Consider the following 8,574-nt stretch of genomic DNA (forward strand, 5'->3'; position numbering starts at 1 on the left):
AAAAGTTTTCAAGAGGTGTGGCATTCTAACAGATGATTGTGCTGTCACACTGGTAATTACACTAATACAAAAGTCTAAACAGCCTGAATGAATACTTTCAGTTCTTGTTGATAATATATATAATTTCAAGTAATATGTATACATCTAATAGTGAAACAGATGATACAGAAAACTGACTGCTTATACTGTATACAGTATGATTCGCATATTTTTTAAAAATCAGTTCTTGCAAAATGTGCAAGAATATCAATAATAATAATAATAATAATAATAATAATAATAATAATAATAATAATAATAATAATAATAATACTTAAATCTAAACATAAATGTTATTTGTACTTAAATAACTATATGGGCTTAACTGGGTTCTACAATGAAGCCATTCTTATATCTGTTTTATTCACTTGAGGTCATAATACAGTTAGTCTGGAAAAAAAAATCAATTGTTTAAGAGTATCACTTCATCAAATTAAGCTATATTAAAATATAAAAGTCATCTCACTGTTACTGGTAGCTTGCCTTAAGTTGAGCCAAGCACATCACAGCTGTTACAACTTCAAAGTGTTCCTATATCAATTAGACCAAGAAGGGGAAAATTAATTCTAATAAATTTCAAACTGATACAGCATGTAAAATGAAAGAACAAATGCAGAAAACGTGTTGGAGAGGAAAATGTGGGAACCGTGAAAACAATACCAGTTTATAGGTGCCTGCTTTAATCAAGTAACTTTATAAAGAAAACTTTGTTTTATATAAGATACAAACAGCTTCAAAGTCTAATGAAATTAATGGACAACTTATCAGGCACAGACAGTGCATGTGCATAGTCATTTCACGCAAACAACACAAAGAAAAACTTCATCATTACTCAAGCAAATTAGTTCTCAGTCTACTTAGTTCTGTCAAAACATCCACCTCCACTTATTTAATTGATAAGAGACAGAGATGGGTATGGGCTACAAAAAAACCCTCTTCAACAGGGAGTCACTATTTTCTTAATTTTAAGATTTGTGGTCCCTTTCTGCTTAAAATGAGTAATCTATCATTGTAGATAACAATAAGAAACCATCATTGAATCCCCTACCTCCAATACGCTCCACAAACCAATTAGTACAAAAAATTTGACAATTTCATGTAAGCATTTTTAACTACAAGAGACGGGGAAAAATTATTCCTGTAGGAAATCAGGTTGAAGACTTGCTATCTACTAGGGATCTTGAACTATTGAAATGATGGGAAATGTGTGAAGTCTGATGATCTTGCAATTATGTTAACATAATAAAAAGTAGCTGTCACAAATTACACAGTATTTCTTTACAAGAGCTATTTAAAATCCAGATACCTGTACACACATAAAATAAATGTATACACAAAAGATAGTTCAATGCATATCCCGCCAGATGCAAAGTATCTTCATGACTCAACTTTCTATTTAATACTGTCTAGAAACCTTGCTGTATATCATGAATATCAATAGCTTTCAGATTCCCTCTAATTTCTTTTATAGATACTCACTGTATTTGAATTTATAAGTAGGTTTCAAAAGTAAGTAAAATATTCATAACAATACATATTCTATCAAATACTCTTATACAGCTGAACTGTCACTATAAGTAGAATATATAATATACAATGCAAAATACATATATAAAAGAATACTCTATGAATACTTATAAAAATACTGAAGTTAAAAGATTCTTCACCAATGAGTACATCATTTAATAGCATTTAGTCACATGACTTGGACGGATTTGTTTGGAATGGATGGACTTCAAAATCTCCATTGTTAAACAAAATTAAAGGGCTATTTACACTCAAGAACACAACAAAGGTAATGTGAAAATAATGGAGAGATCAACTGTCAGGTATTTTCCTCCAAGATAATATCTGAAACCCCAAAGATCAAACAATCTTTAAGGCAATTTAACCAGAAGCCACTCAGTAATCAATAAGTTTGGATCCTTCTTTTTAATGCATACCACTAACATGAAAACATGAGATTTGGTTTCTGAACCATGGTAGTTGTTTCACAAGTTGTGACTGTATTTTTTTCTTTTTCCCAGCTTTATTCTTCCAAGTACCTGGATCCAGCCCAGGACTACTTCTGTTCTTTGAGATATTTTCTTCCCAGCCGAGAATACTGCTTAAAATAGAGTTCTTGCAAAATATACGTATCATACAAATGCATGGGTTCATCTCTAATTTCATCTTTAACCCTTTCAGTCCCAAATTATTATTTTTGAGAGAATTTTTTTTCTTGTTTAGAATAGTTGTTTTAGAACACAGTGATCATGTTTAATAACAATTTTCAAAATTTCCCAAACAAATTTAGAAAATCCAGCATGTTGCTCTAGATTAACATTGGGACTCTGTGGTAACATTCAAATGCGACATATATATTTCACAGAGGTATTTACATGGTGTTCTTCTGTACACAAAATTACATCTAGCGAACAAAATAAGCTATTTTTAACATTTTATCACGATATAATTCTACAAAAGTAAATAGAATAATAAATTAAGCCTCAAAAGTAATGTTTCTTCAATTACTTGTTATGAAATTCGAAGTAGTAGTTCTTAGCTCCTGTCAAGCACAAATTAACACTACATTTAGAGCAGGTCAGCTGGGTGATTCCGCCAGGACAACATTTACATCAGCCTTTCCTTTTTTCATACTGAGGCAAGTGTGGATATGCATCATACCTTACATCATCGACTGGTCTTCGAGCAAACTTTTTTCGACTGGGTTCTGGAATTGGACTGTCACTTGGTCAGCCATGCTCTTGATTCAGAACTTTCCCTGCCCTAGTCAATGCTTGAGATATTTCTAACTGAAATTGTACAAGGGAATACATGCATTTTTCTCCTTGGTGCTTTTTTTATGTTTACCGTACAGTAGCCATCCATGACTACTGCAACAATAATACACCAAAACACAATTCTCATATACTAATTGACCGTTCTAATGTCTATTTTGTATAGCTCAAGCAGCATATCTGCTAGATCTACTCCCCCCATGAATTGATTGTATTCTTTCACCGCCGGGCTGAGTGGCTCAGACGGTTGAGGCGCTGGCCTTCTGACCCCAACATGGCAGGTTCGATCCTGGGTCAGTCCAATGGTATTTGAAGGTGCTCAAATACGTCAGCCTCGTGTCGGTAGATTTACTGGCACGTAAAAGAACTCCTGCGGGACAAAATTCTGGCACCTCGGCGTCTCCGAAAACCGTAAAAGAGTAGTTAGTGGGACGTAAAGCAAATAACATGATTATTATTCTTTCACCACTTGGGGACACACTATTCCCACAGTTTTCTTTTCCGACTGGCTTCATCGTTGGCATTTACGTATCTACTGGGTCTACACGGATATATGTAGAAATGAAATGGATTGCCTTCCTACTGAACCTCGGAATGAGGGCAATGTTGTGTTCCTCTTCCACTCTGTAGACATAGGTGTCTCTTCCTTTCTTCTTTAGGTCATTTTCAGACATAAGCGGACATTTCCCCATTCTGTCATTTAGGATGGTACCAACGCAAAGAATACCCCTTTCTTTCGGGGCAATAGCTAACTGTAGGGAGGAAAACGAATTGTCAAAGTAAACTTTAAAATGTTTATGATCAGGAAGTTCACTTGTGAGAGCCATTACAATGTCGCCAGAAAAACCTAGACCCACATCTTTGCAACTACCCTTCCCGGTATAAAATTCAAAACGATACTTGGGACGTTTTTTTCTTTTCTGGGACATGTTCACTTATCTTGTTGTCTAAACTTCCTCCAGCACATTGTTCTCCATAATCTGGATTTGCATCTGTGACCTACAGAACAAATTATTAAATCAAGGCGAGTATGATGTTCATAATACACTATTTATATATAGGCCTATATAGTTACAAAATTCATTACTTGAATCACTATCTTCAAAGTCAGAGATTGTCCCGTCAATAAGCTTCTCGAGAATATCCTCTATTTCTGTCTCTTTCAGTGCCCTACCAAAACACTTCATCTTGCTCATTATTGTTTTGAGGTTAGGATATGGTAACACAGTTTACCCCTTGAGTCCCAATGTTGCTTTAGATTAACAACAACTTCAGATATATTTATAACAAAATGATATTGCTAAATGTAAGTGTATGTGATACACACGGTATTTTGAAAGGTTTTTACACAAAACATAATAAATACACTCCTAATTCAACACACCCTCACTTATAAAATGCAGAAAGTAAACACCAAGACATCATCCTCCATGACCATGGAGTGCACCTCTGTCAACTTTTTTATCCAAGATAAATTATATTCAACTTTTCTGCCATCTCTTGACTGATTATGGAAGCTTATATCTGTAGTTAATTCAGAGCAACATTGGGACTTAGGGGAAAGTAATAAGCTTAGTGCATGTGTGCACTGAATATCATGTTAACCTAAAGCAACATTGGGACTGAAAGGGTTAAATGTACGATAATACAAACTTTTAAATTACATTATATGAATGCTCGTTATTACCAGAGTATTTATACTAAACGAGAGCAGAATAATTTTGCTCCTTCAGTATCATGAATGAGATATCACTGAGGATAAATTTCAAATGGTATCTGGAAAAAGAGCCAAGCTATTACTAGAATCTCTACTGAAGTGGATTTTTCTAAATACCGTATATGTTCTAGTTTGTTTCATACACAAGTTGAAAATTTTTCAAAGTTACTTGAGAGAAGTACAGAGCCTGCCTGGTGGCCATGATCTTTAGGGCATGAAGTCTAAACGATCTGACACCATGGTTAGCCAGTTCGAGTTCCGTTGGTCGAAAAATATTTTAACAGCAGAACGTTGGCCGGCAGGGTAAGGAAGATGGTAGTGCACAATTTTTAATCACTAAATTGCATGCCAAAAGCATGAATTCAATTCCAATGAAACACACAAACTGACTGATGAAATCCAAACAATCACACATTAACTATTACATATCTAACATAATATATTTTGAACATCTGTTCAGATGTGCAAGTTCATAGATAATGAGTTTATGTTTCATATCAGCAACAGGTGAGCAGAGTTAAGATGCTATTAACTTTCTGGAGCATAGTAAATATTCCAGCATTGTTATACACTGCTGCAACAGGTGAATGGAACCTATGAGCTGTTGAAATATTAACAGCTGCCAGTTTTATGAGACTATCAGTACTGTGATCATAGCCATGATTCCTCCAGTTATACACGGAATCCAAACCATAGTCACCTTGATGAGAAGCCAGTGACTATGCCACTCATCTATCACGCCCCAAGTGGCTCAACATACCCGACTATTAGAAATGGAACAGATTGCACAGAAATGAGAACTACAGTACACAGAAATGAGAAGTATACTGCATTTGCTAACAAGGGAGAGTTACTTTCTTGTACTTTTAAGTCATTCTGTATATGATGTCAGGAAATAATGTGATTTGCTCAGTATAATTTATGCATCTATGAAGCTGATTATATTTCGGAAGTTTCTGCGGCATATCCCAACATGTTATGACACATCACGTAACTTTGAAACATATTCAACACATTATACTACTCAATTATGTAAATTCTCTTATTAATTAATTTATAAATACTGAAATATTGCATGTACTTTATAAATACTGAAATACTGCATGTATCTGAGCTTTAGTACACACGACTCTTCATTGTAACTGCCATAGGCCTCTTCATAAATTTCTGAACCAGATTTATGCTCAAAGCATTGGTTTTCCAGAATTCTTTTTTTCGAGAAACTTTGGTATGAATTGAGATTTAGTCCAGTCCTTGTAAATATGCTAAAAAATAGTCTCACAGTTGACATTGCTATGTGGAAATGATAAAATAAAAAGCATTCATTATGTTAAAGATTCTGTCATATTTAAGAACACCACCAGCTGACTGCATCTGTCTTGCCAGTGCTTACTGAATATCAATTCTCTCTAACTACTTAAAGAACAAGGAAAAACCTTGAGATTTTCAAAACATACAGCTTTACTAAATCTGTTCTCAAATTTGGGAGATAAGTCTCTGCGAACAGAAGAGAGGGAGGAAGGACCAAAAATAGGGAGTCTCCCACTTAAATCGGGGGAGTTGGCATGTCTGATACTTATTGGACTTACTAGTTGATTCCTGTGAACTTCAACGAGTTGTCAGTCTGTCTGAGGTTCTGTCTGTTCTCTCCTCAAATAAGGACTTCAGTTAATGACACAGCCACCGAGAGAGGCACTGATAAGTACCATATGGTAAAACTCTAAGATCTAAAGATTTAACAAGAGATTATTTCTATTTAATAGAGAGAGTGTGTGTGCGTGTGTGTGCATGTGTCAAAAAATTAACCAAGAAATCTTGGAAAAATCAAGATGATTTTTAATGGAGGGAGAAATACAGACCATCAAGCCTGCAAATAACATGGTGGTGTTGGCAGAAATGTAAAAAGAACTTCACATTACCATGGTGGGTACTACTGGAGGGAAACAAGAGTTAACAAACAACAGCATGACAAAAGTGATGAGAACTGAAAAGGAAGCAGACACTATTACAGTATGCACAACTTTTAGTGATACCTGGGGTCCCTAGTGCTGAATTGGTAGACCTCGGTTATCTTCGAGATTCGTATTGGTAACCTTTGAAACAACAGTATTTAAATATTTTATTATTAAGGTTCACCTTTTCTATACAAACTGTACAATGCTTCACATTCCATTTACGTTCAGGGACTAGTTTCGACCTAACTGTAGGTCATCATCAGCCTTAAAGCAAATCACACAAATATATTAAAGAAAATAAACAATGTATAGACACAAAGGTCTTAAAAAACTGTATGCACAACTCATAGAATTGAAGTTAAGACTGGTTACATAAAATAAAATTCTGTTGAAAGTTCAAGCAATTTAAGACACAGTGCAGTGTCTATGAGACAAAAGTGTTAAGTACATACCATGTATGAATTAAGGTAAGGTTCAAGAGATGCGCTGCACTACGTTAAAAAGTTGCTATTTGATAGAGATTCATAAAATGCTGGTGCGCTGCACTACATTAAAATGTTGCTTTTGATAGAGATTCTTAAAATGCTGGTTAAGGATGATGCATAGAAGTTCAATTAAGGCTGTCTCCTTAAATATGCTGCTTTCTATTTAAAGTTCAACTGGGCTGAAGTTAAGCTGTCTTCTCAAGAAATTCACATATTCAGTATACAAGAATGTGATGCATGATGTTAGAAAGGTTCTTCCGTTTTATATCTTTTAACCTTTGAAACACAAAATATGAATAGATTACGCATCACTGTGAGACATCTGCCATACACTTTACGTACTAGTACTGTTGTTCACACAGCAAAGCCAAAATATACAGTACCTGGCCACATTATTAGACTCAAGGACCTTTTTAGCAATTCTTTTCACTTGACACCCTACTTCTTGGATTTATGTGACAGCAAACCCATTGTTCATACTTGCATTGTAGGACATGGTATTCTTGATAATAATATGAATTTTGGAACTTATTATTTTTACAAATTCCCACCTTTTTTACTTTATTAACGTAGTACCTACCTTGCCATAAACATATGAGGTAATAATTCCTGCAGTTTTTGTGTCAGATGTGTGTTTGGTTTACTGATAATTAACTTTAACAGTTTGTCTTGCTGTATTTTAGATATTTACGCTAAATCTGTGTTGATAACAGGAACTTTATGAAGTAGCAGTGGTTTTAAATTTGTTAGGGAAATCAAACAATTTCTTGAAAACAGAGTTATGGGGAAGTCTCAGGACCTTTCTCCTCGCAAAATTGAGTTTGTGAAGGGACTTTTGCAGCATGGAAATCTGACACAACGAGAAATTGCTGCCCATTCAGGAATATTGCAGACTTCTGTGCGTTGTATAAACAATACAAATAAAACTGGGAGAGATTACCCGAAGAACAGAATGTGGTAGGAAGAAAATTCTGACTCCAAGAGCAGAACGTTTGCTCGTCAAAATTGTGAAAGGAAACAGAAGGGCATCTTATGCTACTATAACCCAAGAACTGAACAACAGTGGTATCAAGGTTTCTGAGAGAAGAGTGCGTCAACGTACTTGCAGCTTGGGGTACCGATGTCGTCGACCAGCTAAGAAAGCCAAACTTACTGAACGAATGATAAAACGGAGGCTACAGTGGGCAAGAAAACACCAACATTTCACAGCAGAAGACTGGAAAAGGGTAAGTTCCTTATATAAATTCCTTAACAAATGATGTTTTAGCTAGGAAAATTCCAACGAGTATTTACAACTTTAAATTTCATACACATCATCTTAATTTCTACGTTTGCTTCAGTGATGAATCAACTTTTGAGGTGTCAAGCGAGAAATACCGGTTTGTAAGAATATTGTCTAGTGAAAAGTACGAGAATAATTGCGTCCAACAAACAGTAAAACATCCTACCAAGGTCATGATTTGGTCAGTGATAAGTGGAAAGGGAATGGGACGTCTTCAGATTGTGGAGGGTATAATGCGTCATGATCAGTACAGACAAATACTTGAAAAGAGACTGTTCCCTCAATTGAAGGACTGGTTTAGTGAAGGTAAAAACAA

At 35.1% G+C, this 8,574-nt stretch overlaps 1 protein-coding gene across 2 annotated transcripts in view; it reads left to right on the plus strand.

Annotated features, from left to right (window-relative positions):
• The window catches only part of LOC136885543 (uncharacterized), a 224,412-nt gene that overhangs the window by 165,512 nt on the left and 50,326 nt on the right, over positions 1-8,574 (plus strand). The gene's annotated exons all lie outside the window — the stretch shown is intronic.

This window comes from Anabrus simplex, chromosome 14 (assembly GCF_040414725.1).
Source record: "Anabrus simplex isolate iqAnaSimp1 chromosome 14, ASM4041472v1, whole genome shotgun sequence".
In the NCBI taxonomy this organism is placed as follows: domain Eukaryota; kingdom Metazoa; phylum Arthropoda; class Insecta; order Orthoptera; family Tettigoniidae; genus Anabrus; species Anabrus simplex.